Raw genomic sequence first — 14,251 nt, 5'->3', positions numbered from 1 at the left:
TGGCTACCCCCAACCTTGTACCTTCTTTCCAACCAGTACCTCCAGGACCCCTGTACTTCTTAGTCCAACCTTATTCCCCCGGGACCGTCGTCCCCCACCAACAACCACCAACGAACACCACCAATCACGACAACACATGCCCGGATAACACATGTTATCCCCCAAAAATGTGGACCCATCACTCAGGCCACAACTCCATAATCACGTCACGGCCACCATGAAGACCACTGCAATACCTTGGTGACTAGTGTCCCATACCACTAATCGTGCAATCCAGGTAGAGCCACACACGCACCACAACTCAACAAGAGTCAAACAACGGATCACAACGAAGGTATGAAACATACTCAATCAAGGAACGGGTCATAGCCCAAAGACAACAACGATGGATAACACAAGTTATCATCAACCAAACGGAAGGTACAAACAACACACACGCTAGCATTAAGACAACAAACTAGCATGCTTATCAACGGGAAAACTCAAGATAGTTCCGAGGAACACACAAGATACCTCTTGGTCCAACGAAACACAATGTTGAACACTTAGCACGATTCAAGACACCAAAGTCCTACATGGGTACCAACCATATAGTTCTAGACGTACGAAACATCAAGGAGACACTCAAATAGTTCCACAAAAGAACAACGGGAAGCCAAAAGACCAAATACCGAGTCAAAAGAATTACGGCGAACAAATCCCATCTCAACGCCATCGTGTTCCCCGCGGGTGGACCCACGGGTAGGCTCCCACCCGTGGTTCCGCCCACGGGTACACTACCCACGAGCCTTATGTTCCCCGCGGGTGGGCGGCGGGTGGAGCTCAACCTGTCGTTCCGCCCGCGGGTAAATCTACCTGTGCAAAATAATCCCTTCGGGGATTTTCTTCTCCAAACACAAATTCAAGTCCAAAACATGCCAAATCTCACCAAACACAACAAAATGACTTGAACCATGGAAAATGCCAAGCAATGGCACAAAGGAACCCTAAACACAAGCTCTAGATATGCAATATCACAAGACAAATGCATAAACCCTCACATTTCATAGCAAAACACATGTAGAATCCAAGAAATCACATATAGGTAAGCAAAATAGGTTTTGTAGAGCATGGGTTACCTCTTGAAGACCAAAAGACTTCACTTTACACCACAACAAGCTCTCCACAAGGCTTACTTTCCAAACCCACTTCAAGATTAAACCAAAAGATCATAAAGATCCTACCTTTAAGAAAAAGACAACTAAGATGGAACCAAAAACACAAGATAAACTTAGATCTTACCCTCCTAGATGCCCAAATAGGTGAAAGGTTGAATCTTGGATTCAAATCTTGGAATCTTGACAAGGGTCTCAACTTGGCTTGGAGAATAAGCTACACTTCTTTTCTAGAGAGAAGGTAGAACTATTTTGCTAAGAATTGTAGGGAATGAAATGAAGAAGTCTTCTAGGTTAGGTTACAATACTAACTCTTGGTGAAAAGACAAGAATACCCTTACTAACCCTTAGAAAGTGTAAGGAACAAGGGAACTCCCCTCAAAGCACAAGGTACAACACAACTTAAAGGTTGACTAGTCAAATTCTAGTCCTTGAGTATTAAAAATCAGGATTTTAGGAATTAATTCCTCAAATAAAAATAGGATTAATTACACAATTAATCCATGGATTGAATGTGGATTTTTAGGGTGTCACATCCTCTCCACCTTCAAAGAAGCTTCGTCCCCGAAGGTTAGGTACGACGAATTAAAAGCGAACGGTAAAAAGGAAACGAAATTGTGACAAGAAGTTCAATAACAACTCTTTTGGTCAATGACTCCAAAAGAACTCACAAGGATTCCAAAGCAAAGAAGTTTTCCAAAGCAAGAAAGAAGGCATTTCAAATTCAAGGATTGGCAAGAGGTCAACAAACGGATAGATTGAGCATCAAGAACTCTAGCCTCAACACAACCACCAACTTCTGGACAACAACCAAGAACTAAACTACTAACTCCAAACACCACTATCAATCTAGCTAACAACAAGGCAACAAACAGAACAAGCAAGCACACAAAGCACACAACAACCTTTCACCAAGCTAACAACGGCTAAGAAAGAAACAACAAGGAAAAAGCGAATGGGGTTACCGCAACACAAACTAAAACTCCTCGCTCTCCGACTCCTCGGCCTCTTCGGACTCCTCTTCGTCTTCGTCCCTGCGGCTAGAACTGGCTTCAATCTGGTCCAGCCTCTGATGCACTGCGACGAACTGCGCCTTCACAAACGCAAAGCCCTCGGCGATCATGCTGTTCTGCTGAGGAAGCAAGGTGACGACGTCGTGCTCCCTCTTTGTGCGAGCTTCCTTCCTTCTCCGGCTTTCCTCACTATCAGAATCACTTTCTTCAGTTTCGGCGGTCTCCGATGCTCCTACTTCTTCCTCTTGGTCTGCTTCCTCCTCAGCTTCTTCATCACCGCCCAAACTCTGGACTGCGAGGCTCAACTTCTCAGCATGGATTCCAAGCTCAGCAGCTAACTCCGCCCTCTCATCAGGTGCTTTCCTCGCAACCTCTTCAAGCGTGATGTACTCACCATCATCCAACCGAAACAGATTACAACTCCAGAGATTGGTGGTATCCAACACCATCTTTCTCACGGCCTTCGGGAGGCAACCGTCCACACTCACACCTTTCTTAACCAAGATCCAACTCAACACCATCCCATACGGCAAGCTCTTCCGATTGTGATCCCGGCAAAACACCATGTGTTGCATCATCAAAGCAGGCAGGTTGAACTTAACCATATTCTTCAGACAGAAAGCAAAGGTGCACTCCAACTTACCCAACAAACTGCTCTTGTTGTTATTCGGCAACAAACAATCTGACACCAACATCACCAAGATCCTTTGCTCCGCAGACAACCACTTCTTTTCCGGCCTAGAGGCTTGAGTGAAACCACTCGTACGGCCCAACAAATAGCTCAAATAGTCACGGTACCCCATGGTATCCGTACTAACCCAAGAATGACCACTGTACTGAGCCATTCCGGTAGTAGACAAACTCAACAACTGAGCCAACCTCTTCTCAGACAACACAACCTTCACACCTCTCACCTTAGAGGTGATCTCCAACTTATCACCCTCCTTTGTCACAACCATGTGACGATAAAACTCTTTCACCAAACTCGGGTAAGTCTCGGCCCTTATGGCGAGAAACCCATCCAACAAACCTTGATATCTAAGCATATCCAACAAAGAGCTAGGGAAAGATTCCGGATAAAAAGCTTTACCTTCAAGAACGAGGTAACGGGTATCCACCCATTCCGCTTTCCTTGCCAAACTTGACCTTCTAGGCATGATTGAAGATGATCCAAAGCTTAACAAAAAGAACCCAAGGCTCCTCCTCTTTCTCTTCTGACTCTTGCTGCTCTCTCTCTCTCTCTCGGCGACACGGCGACGCGACGGGCTCCGGCTGCTGCGACGGCGAACGGCGGCTCGGCGGCGGCTCGACGACGGTGGGGCGACGGGCAGGTGGTGGCGGTGAAGCTACGGGGAGGGGTGGGTGCTGGGTGGTCTCACGGGTAGAAAGAAAGGAAGAAAAGGAGAATTTGGGAATTTAGGGATTTGGGTGAAATTGGGGAAAAGATGATTTAATTTGGAGATTTTGGGTAAAGTGGGAATTTATGGTTTAGATGGAATTAAAATTGGTTAAGTTTCAAGAAAGACAATTGGTTCAAGTGGTTTAGAGGTTGTGTTGACAAAAATTAGGCTTGGGTTCGAGATTTAAAGGTTACAATTAAACATTAGGTTTATAGCTTAAGCTACACAAGAAAGGGTTCTTGGTAAGAATTTTTGCTATTTTCCAATTCAAAGAATACTTGAAAAATTTAGGAAGTGCACAAGGAATTGTTGTAAGAACAACCAAGTACAAGGGAGCTCATATACCAACTAAGGAAATTACTTAGCAAGAAGAGTCTAGGATTGCCAAGCAAGAGACAACTATGAAACACAAGGTAACACTCAAGATACAATGAACATAATGATTCTGGAGAAACAAACAAGGGTAGGCTAGAAGAAAGGGGGAAACAAACAAGGGTAGGCTAGAAGAAAGGGGTTACCTGCCACTTCATCCTCTATCAAGCCCTCCGACTCAGCCTGAGAACGCGCCATCACAGAAACTCTTCCGGGTGGCCTAGCTCTGACAGCTCCGCGACCCGAACTCCCTCCTGGTGCTCCTCCGGCTCTCGGGGGCGGCGGCAACGCTCTCTGACTGGCAAGATGGGGACACTCCGCGACTCTGTGACCACGATCCCCGCATCGGAAGCACCTAAACGCCTGGCCATAACAATCATGGCCCGCGTGCACTTTCCCACATCTTCGACAAGCAGCCGACTTAGCTTGATCCTGATGCTCCACTCTGATAGGTCCTTGAGAAAAAGATGACACGGCCTTAACTTGAAAGCTTGGTTGGGGCTTCTTGAAGGTGGAAGAACCTCCACTCTCAACTGTCTTCCTAGCTAACTCAAACGAACCCCTCTGAAGCTGCTGAACACGATACAGATCCGCGACACACAGATACGCATCCTTAAGGGAACTGGGCCTACTCACCGTCAGCGCTTTTCGTGCCTCATAATTCAAACCGGCAACGAAACGCTCAACCTTGGCAAGCTCTGTAGGCACAAGCATCCTCGCGAAGCGCGCCAGCTCTAAGAACTTCTTGTGGTATTCGACCACAGATAAGGATCCTTGCTGCAGATGAAGGAACTCATCAAACATGGCGGCTCGCACATGCGCTGGGTAGAACCTCTCGCGCATTCTGTCCTTGAGCGCGGTCCAATCAAACCCAGGCTCTTCAAGGAAGGTCGGACCTTCGTGGACCCACCACAGATCAGCTTCTTGGCAGAAGTAGAACGTTGCCAGTTCTACTTTCCTTTCTTCAGGGCAACCCACAACGATGAAGATCTTATCAAACACCCGTAGCCACTCTTCTAGGACTACAGGGTCTTCCTCGCCAGCGAAGGTTGGCGGTCGATGCCCTGACACCAAACGACCTACATCGCGATGCCCAGCAGGGGGAGGAGGCGGCACAACTTGATTGTTGTTCAGCAAGGCTTCACTGAGCGTGTGCATCGTCTGCGTCAACTGATGGAGATTCTGAGCGAGCTGCTCATTGGTCAGGGTCTCTGGGGTGCGAGCGCGAGGACGAGGAGGCATCGCAAACTTCCACAACAACAACGAGATTACCAAAAAGAGCAACCAAGCAAGACAGAAAGCAACACACATCTCACCGCGCAACCTAGAGTCCTAAGCCTAACACTTAGCTTCTTAAGGTCGCTTAGAGGTCTCAAAACACACTTAACCACTTAGAGAGTCTAGACTTAACTCTTCCTAGGCTCAAACCTAGGCTCTGATACCAACTGTAACACCCCCCCAAACAAGACCTATATAAAAGCCTTAACACATGCAGATTAAGCGACAAAACTAGCACAGCGGAAGATAAAAACGAAACTAGATAAAAGAAATCCAACGGGGTGTCACGCCACGTCTACCAAACACGGTAAACGCTACGGCAAACAATCTGCAAGTGTGTACATCTATCCCAAAACATCAGTCTAACTACATCGGCGCACAGGCCACAAAAGCAAGGATAAAGGTGCTAAGCTACCAGACTCTAGACATCACGCTCATCTAAACATCACCTGAAAGATACAAAGATAAACATTGGGACGACGCCTGGTCAGCGAATAATGCTGGTAACCCACCAATACCGTTAAGTATCATAAGTAGATAGATATAAGTCATAAAAACCATTTTCAAAACGGAATACATATATATAAGTCAAAACCAAGATCAACTGTCAACACAAGACTCATCACTCACAAGGATAACACGGAAACACATCCCAAACCACAAAGGTTAACCACACGCAAAGGATAAAGACTCACCCAACGACAACACATGCCAAAATAACACAAGCCTCAGTGACTACACACGTCACGAGAGAAGATCACACAACGCCGACTTTACAAGCCCTCGCAACATCACCCATCACGAGTTGGTATGCCTTCCTTATGCCCTGTTCCAACCTTATGGCTACCCCCAACCTTGTACCTTGTTTCCAACCATTACCTCCAGGACCCCTGTACTTCTTAGTCCAACCTTACTCCCCCGGGACCGTCGTCCCCCACCAACAACCACCAACGAACACCACCAATCACGGCAACAAATGCCCGGATAACACATGTTATCCCCCAAAAACGTGGACCCATCACTCAGGCCACAACTCCATAATCACGTCACGGCCACCACGAGGACCACTGCAATACCTTGGTGACTTGTGTCCCATACCACTAATCGTGCAATCCAGGTAGAGCCACACACGCACCACAACTCAACAAGAGTCAAACAACGGATCACAACGAAGGTATGAAACATACTCAATCAAGGAACGGGTGACAACCCAACGACAACAACGATGGATAACACAAGTTATCATCAACCAAACGGAAGGTACAAACAACACATACGCTAGCATTAAGACAACAAACTAGCATGCTTATCAACGGGGAAACTCAAGATAGTTCTGAGGAACACACAAGACACCTCTTGGTCCAACGAAACACAATGTTGAACACTTAGCACGATTCAAGACACCAAAGTCCTACATGGGTACCTACCATATAGTTCTAGACGTACGAAACATCAAGTAGACACTCAAATAGTTCCACAAAAGAACAACGGGAAGCCAAAAGACCAAATACCGAGTCAAAAGAATCACGGGGAACAAATCCCATCTCAACGCCATCGTGTTCCCCGCGGGTGGACCCACGGGTAGGCTCCCACCCGTGGTTCCGCCCACGGGTACACTACCCACGAGGCTTATGTTCCCCACGGGTGGGCGGCGGGTGGAGCTTGACCCGTCGTTCCGCCCGCGGGTACATCTACCTGTGCAAAATAATCCCTTCGGGGATTTTCTTCTCCAAACACAAATTCAAGTCCAAAACATGCCAAATCTCACCAAACACAACAAAATGACTTGAACCATGGAAAATGCCAAGCAATGGCACAAAGGAACCCTAAACACAAGCTCTAGATATGCAATATCACAAGACAAATGCATAAACCCTCACATTTCATAGCAAAACACATGTAGAATCCAAGAAATCACATATAGGTAAGCAAAATAGGTTTTGTAGAGCATGGGTTACCTCTTGAAGACCAAAAGACTTCACTTTACACCACAACAAGCTCTCTACAAGGCTTACTTTCCAAACCCACTTCAAGATTAAACCAAAAGATCATAAAGATCCTACCTTTAAGAAAAAGACAACTAAGATGGAACCAAAAACACAAGATAAACTTAGATCTTACCCTCCTAGATGCCCAAATAGGTGAAAGGTTGAATCTTGGAAGCAAATCTTGGAATCTTGACAAGGGTCTCAACTTGGCTTGAAGAATAAGCTACACTTCTTTTCTAGAGAGAAGGTAGAACTATTTTTCTAAGAATTGTAGGGAATGAAATGAAGAAGTCTTCTAGGTTAGGTTACAATACTAACTCTTGGTGAAAAGACAAGAATACCCTTACTAACCCTTAGAAAGTGTAAGGAACAAGGGAACTCCCCTCAAAGCACAAGGTACAACACAACTTAAAGGTTGACTAGTCAAATTCTAGTCCTTGAGTATTAAAAATAGGATTAATTACTCAATTAATCCATGGATTGAATGTGGATTTTTGGGGTGTCACACAACTCTTCATTGGTTGTGTTCAAAGATGGTGGAAATCCAAGTCAAGCCCATTTGTCATCATTAATTTAAATTGTTTGGCATGAAAGAGATACTGGTAGTTTGTATTTAGAAATGATTCCTTAAATCCCTTTCTAAATAGGACTATATTTACTTGCTTTCTAGATTAGGTTTAGGACTCTATTTCCCATTGTATTTAGGATTACAATGTTGTGCCCCTATACCTATAAATAGGGTACAACCATAACAGTTTTAATGAGGCTTTCATTTAATAAAATTCTTAAGTTTTTATTTACACTTGTGTAAGAAACCTTATGGCTAATTGTGGACTCAATTAGTGGCTAGTTCGTGGACTCGACTAGCAAATTGATTCGTGAACTCGAATCAATCTTCCTTTCTTCAACCTTAGATTTAAGTTTGTGGACTCGTTCTTGAATCAAATGAAACTAGATTCGACTCTAGTTGATTGAAGATTGCATCATCGAGGTACTTGAAGCTACAATGTGATTCTTCTAAGTCTTGAGGATTCAGGACTAAGGGTTTCTCGTGAGGTCTAAGGTACTTTGATCCATCTCTATCCTTGCATTGATAGTAATCTTGGGACAATACTCCATTTTATTTGAATTTTGGACTAGGTTCATATCAGGTTCTTACATCAAGTCTATACATAAACCAACTATAGAATTCATCAAAAGGTCCATTTAAAGATAAACGGGTAGGACTACTCCATCAAGACTACATAGTGCGCTCTCAGAAGATACTCTACACCAAACATGAAAACATAATTCAAAACATTAGCGAATAATGCTACGTAAACCCCACTCCAACACGTAAAACTACGTACATATACTTTGATATCCAAAATAGGTTTTGCAACTGTAATACATATATATCATCTAGTGAACTCTACGGAAGGTTTTCAAAAGACTCATTTACCACAAGAATGCCAAATTCAAGACCAATTCAAGAGAGAGACCACGACAGTATTACTCAATTCAACTCAAGAGTTAAGAAATAGTACCACGAGTGATAGCAATAGCATAAGGCAAGAGATCTCATAAACAAAGGCTTATTCAAAGGTACTCGTAGATATGGATATAGAAAAGAAGGGAAAAGCCATGTCATACTTTCCAACATACTTTCCGATTCAAGGCATAATCAATCATAGGATTCAAAGTCTCATTTTCAACAACAAAAGGAATAGAATAGCAACGCATAACAATGGTAATCTCATCAAACAACTACGAACAGAGAGCAAGTCTGGAGATACCAATGGGCCTAGCTAGGAAGGTACTCCACCGGAGTGAAGCCTAGTGAACGGTGTTTCCCACACATTCGCCACGACTGCCCACCTAGCAGAACCTTACTTAACACAATGGGCTTAGAAAGGTAGAACTCCACTGCGGTGAAACCTAGTGCACGGTGCTTCCCACACATCCGTCGCTACCGCCCAACCAGCGGAACCTTACTTAACACAATACCATAGCAAGGCAGAACTCCACCGTAGTGAAGCCTAGTGATCGGTGCTTCCAACACATCCGTCACCACCGCCCAACCAGCGGAACCTTACTTAACAAAAATAACCGAGCAAGGCAGAACTCTACCGCAGTGAAGCCTAGTGAACGGTTCTTTCCACACATCCGTCACCACCGCCCAAACAGCGGAACCCTACTTAACAACAATCTCAATACCAATCACATGGAGCCGGAGCTCAACCTCCCACACAGGCCAACATAGAAAGGGGTTGATCAAACATAGGGTTCCAAAAACATAGATGCATATACAAATAGATCAAGGGTAATGGTTGAAGCTCATGCCAATGTAAAGATTTCCAAGATATCACACTAGATTCAAAGGGGTCAATACGATAGCATAACGGGATATCGAAATCTCATAAGAATGAACAGAGGCGTCAAGACATAGATTTAAACACAAATAATGTAGATATCAAGATAATAGGATTCATGAATGAATAATAGTCTGAAACCGAAGCAAAGGATTCACAAGACATCACGACAGATCAGACTATAGCAAAAATGGTATACAAAAATGCACTGCAAGCAATTAAACCACATTGGAACAGAAAACTCATTGAACTGGCGGGACTGAGAGGTGGGGTCAGAGGACCCGCCACTCAACCCCGTGAAGGTAACGGTAGCGAGTGGCGGGTCCGCCACCCCCGCCACTCACACCAAAAAGCGTTCCTGCGGGGGCTGGTTCACGGGGTTGCCAACCCCGTGACCCAGTCCCGTTAAGCCAAAATGAAGAAACGAGGCAGTATGTTCAGACTTCAACAATAGTATGCAAAATAGACATCAGAATATCATATTTCCATAGCAGAATACACCAATATCAACAAGGATTCAAGAGTAGAAGAAATGGCATAATATCAATACAAGAAACTCTCAAGAACACAAGACACATTTTAAGAATACACAACCAAAATATGCTTAGGAAATCACAAGAACTCATACAATAGCAAATAAGAGTGGAAAATAGGTTTTATTGGGCATAAGGTTACCTCTTCAAGCTAGCTACTCACACCAAAACCTCCAAAGCTCAACCAAGCAAGCCATCACCTCCTTGTTCATCTTAGGAACCCAAACCCCACCATAGAAAAGGAGAAGAATCATAAAGATGGTGATACAAAGGAGGAAAATGCAATAGAAAGAAGGATCTTACCATAATCTATCTTGAAAACCCATAAAAGTTAGTCTTTATCTTGATTTCTTGAAGATAAATGAAGTTGAATATTTGGTGAAAGATGAGAAGGAAATGGTGTGAAAGGGGAAGAAGGAAGAGGGAAGTGAGAGAGTGTATAATGTCTAGGTTATATTATATCTTGTATGGATAAGATATGATAGATACACTTATGTATATGTATTAAGGTGTAAGAATATGAAACAAACCTTTATATTATATGTAGGATTTATATAAGTTCAAGAATGAATATGGGCCATAAGATTCTAATAATAATAAATGAAAGAATAACAATAAAGCCCACAATACAAATAATTAAATGGCTTAGAAAGATTTTATATATATATATATATATATATATATATATATATATATATATATATAGAATAAAGTTCAAATGCGGCGGGGTCTTCCCGTGCGGTGGTGCGGCGGAATTCCAGAATACACCAACAGTGTTAACAATATGCACCAACAGTGTTAGAAAAACACACCACAATGAAATGCAATAAAACATCACAGAATACACAACAGACTCAAAAAAATACACCATATAGCTCACCACCCCCAATGGTGTATTTCTGAACAGTGTATGGTGTTTTTACTCACACCTAATGGTGTGTGTTTGGTGATGCGGGGCTCTGTTTACTCTGTTTTTTGTGGTGTATTTTCCTAACGTTGATGGTGCATATTTGTTGAACTATTGGTGTTGCCGCACCGTAAGACACTGCCGCACCTGAACTCGTCTCTCTCTCTCTCTCTCTATATATATATATATATATATATATATATATATATATATATATATATATATATATATGGACTAGTAAGAATTGGGTTTAAAATAAACATATTCTAGAAATTATTCTCAATTAAAGAGTTAGGCTTAATAAAAAGAATAAATCCCAACTTATAAAATAATTACGAAAGATATTTCCGAAATAAATTATTATGGGTTGTCACATAAAGCTTTAGGCCGACGCACACAAACCACGCACCTTAAGAAGGAAAACCATGCACCTTAAGAAGAAAAATCACGCACCAAAAGCTTTAGACGGATGCACCTTAAGCACACAGTACAAAACCACGCACCTAAAGCTTTAGGCCGACACACCATAAGTTTCAACAATTGACGCACCTTAAGCACACAAACCACGCACCTTAAGAAGGAAAATCACGCACCTAAATCTTTAGACTGACGCACTTAAATTTTCAACAACTGACGCACCTTAATCACACAGCATAAAAACCACTCACCGTAAGCACAAAAATCATGCACCTTAAGAAGGAAAACCACGCACCTTAAATTTGACCTATATGCAAAAATTAACAAATTGCCACCGTATTTTTTTTAATTTGTTAATCCTGGGCGTTGATCTTGACAAGATGAATGGCTCTCATCTTACCCCATAATCGCACATGACACACACAATCGCACGGGAACCGATTTAAATATATATATATATATATATATATATATATATATATATATATATATATATATATATATATAGGGTCAGGTTCCTGTGAGGTCAAGTCTTCCCGTGCGGTCAGTGCGGCATACACCATTAGGTATGCAAAAATGCACCACACAGTGTTCGTAAATACACCATTATGTGTGGTGTATTTTTTGACATTTCATTCTGGTGTATTTTCAAACACTGTATGGTGCATTTATACATACCTAATGGTGTATGCCGCACTAACCGCACAGGAAGACATGACCCGACGTGGCGGCAGTGGCATTTTGGCTCACGACATGCTACACTACATATTAAATGTTTGCATCCATTCCTAAATGTGGTTCGCCTGTGTGATATATGTGCTTTATAATAATTATGTGGCTATCCGAATCTGCACCTACGTGGTATTTGCCTCTTAATTAGGTACATAAATAATTATAGGATCAGTGCAACTTGTGATCCTATATGTTAAATCATTATAAATTAATTACACAATGAACATGCCGTGTGTAAGACTTCTATGTTATGATATCATTCATCCATAAAATTAACATAATGTGAGTTGCATATTCATAATCTTGTTATTTGATGCATTTTGCTAGCACAATAGTTAGGCTTAAACCCAGTATATATGTGTATATGTACATATCTCCCATATAATATTTTCCTTATGTACTACTATACTAATTCGGGCTCTTTACCCCAAAATGATTTCTAAGCTTCGGGGACGAAGCTTCTTGTAAGGGGGGAGGGTGTAACACCCCGTGTTACGGCCTTCAATCCCAGATTAATTATTTAATTAATTCCGTTAATAATAATTAAAAAGGATTTAATTTTGTTAGGATTCTCTTTAATTAATTAATGTGGTCCACCATGGATCGTGGACCCTTGCCTAAACTAGAGTCTTAAGCCTATTAGGAATAAAAGAGAGTAAACCTTTTACTAGTCAGATTCTAATCCTAGACCTATTTATCTATTAGGAATGAAGAAAGTAGGTTTTTACCCTTCAGATTATGATTAGGATTCCTAATGCTATAAATAGGGGATTAGAAAGCATTAGAACCCTTACCACCATAGTTATATTACACAAAAGTATTCCCAAGAGGTTCCCCACCACCAAGCTTAGGGAGATCAATCGGATGGAAATTTTAGGGAAGAACCTTAATAGCCACGGGAGGATTAATTAAGGCTAAGAGGTAACCCATGTCTCAACAAAACCTATTTTCTTTGCTATAATCTTCTTCTTTGGCTTCCTCTCCATGCTTGTGTCTTGATAAATCTTTTATGATGATGATGATATGATCTTGATGATTGATGAGATGATCTTATGTGTTGATCTTGATAATCTTGATGATTATGAGAGAATCTTGATGATTGTGTGATGTTCTTGATAAATCTTGATGTTCTTGATTTTAAAGATAAACTATGATTTTGATGATTTGAATATGATTAGAGCCCTAGGTTAAATTGGGGATTTTGTATTGTGATATTCCTGATATAATTTTGTGGGATTTCGCATGTTCGGGTGTTAATTATTTTTAGAAGTCATGTTAGGATGTGTTCAATATGATTCCTGGTTTTGATCCATTATTTGACTACGTGGTGTTGCCGTTTATGTTTAAAAGTGTCTAAATATGGTTTCGGGTTCCACAAAAGGTCTTGGGATCAAAATATTGAAAAAGAGTCAGGGAGGGGTAGGTGGGGGTAGGGGGACCCGCCACCTACCCGCTGCCCAAATTAGCATCACCGGCAGCGGGCAGCCGATGGGCACCCGCTGCCCCGAGACTTGCCGCCGGCTGGTGGTCCTCCACCCGCTAGATTTTTCCCGACCTTGGGATGTTGGCTTCCCCGTTTGATGTTCCCCGACCCCCGTGGTGTCCCGACGGACTCTGTTTATCATGCCTAAGTCTAGTTTGATGTTTCGGGTACCGTTCGTAGGATAAAAGAGTCTTGTGTATTGCATGCTAGTTGAATTGGTACCCCGTTGACCTAGGTGAAAGGTGCATGAACCCTTAGGATATTTCCTAGTATGTGGATGACCACGTATAGGTTTCTTTATACGTTTTCTCCCCTTTCCCAATGTGTTAATATGAAGTGTATGTGCTTGCTACGTGATATATGTGCATGACTCCCCAATATTGGCTGCGGTCAAATTGGTCTTACATAGGCTACAGTCCACCGACTGAGCTCGTCAGCGGTGTGTAGGACTATGGTCCGCTGCTGAGCTCGTCAGCGGTCTCACAAGGGCTGCGATCCACCGACTGAGCTCGTCAGCGGTGTGTAGGGTCGCAGTCCACAAAGAGGATCACAGTCCACCGACTAAGCTCGTCAGCGGTGTGTAGGACTGTGGTCCGCCGTTGAGCTCGTCAACAGTCTAATCG

The sequence above is a fragment of the Ipomoea nil genome, unplaced genomic scaffold (genome assembly GCF_001879475.1).
Source record: "Ipomoea nil cultivar Tokyo-kokei standard unplaced genomic scaffold, Asagao_1.1 scaffold1416, whole genome shotgun sequence".
NCBI lineage: Eukaryota > Viridiplantae > Streptophyta > Magnoliopsida > Solanales > Convolvulaceae > Ipomoea > Ipomoea nil.
Note: the sequence above shows the minus strand (reverse complement) of the source record.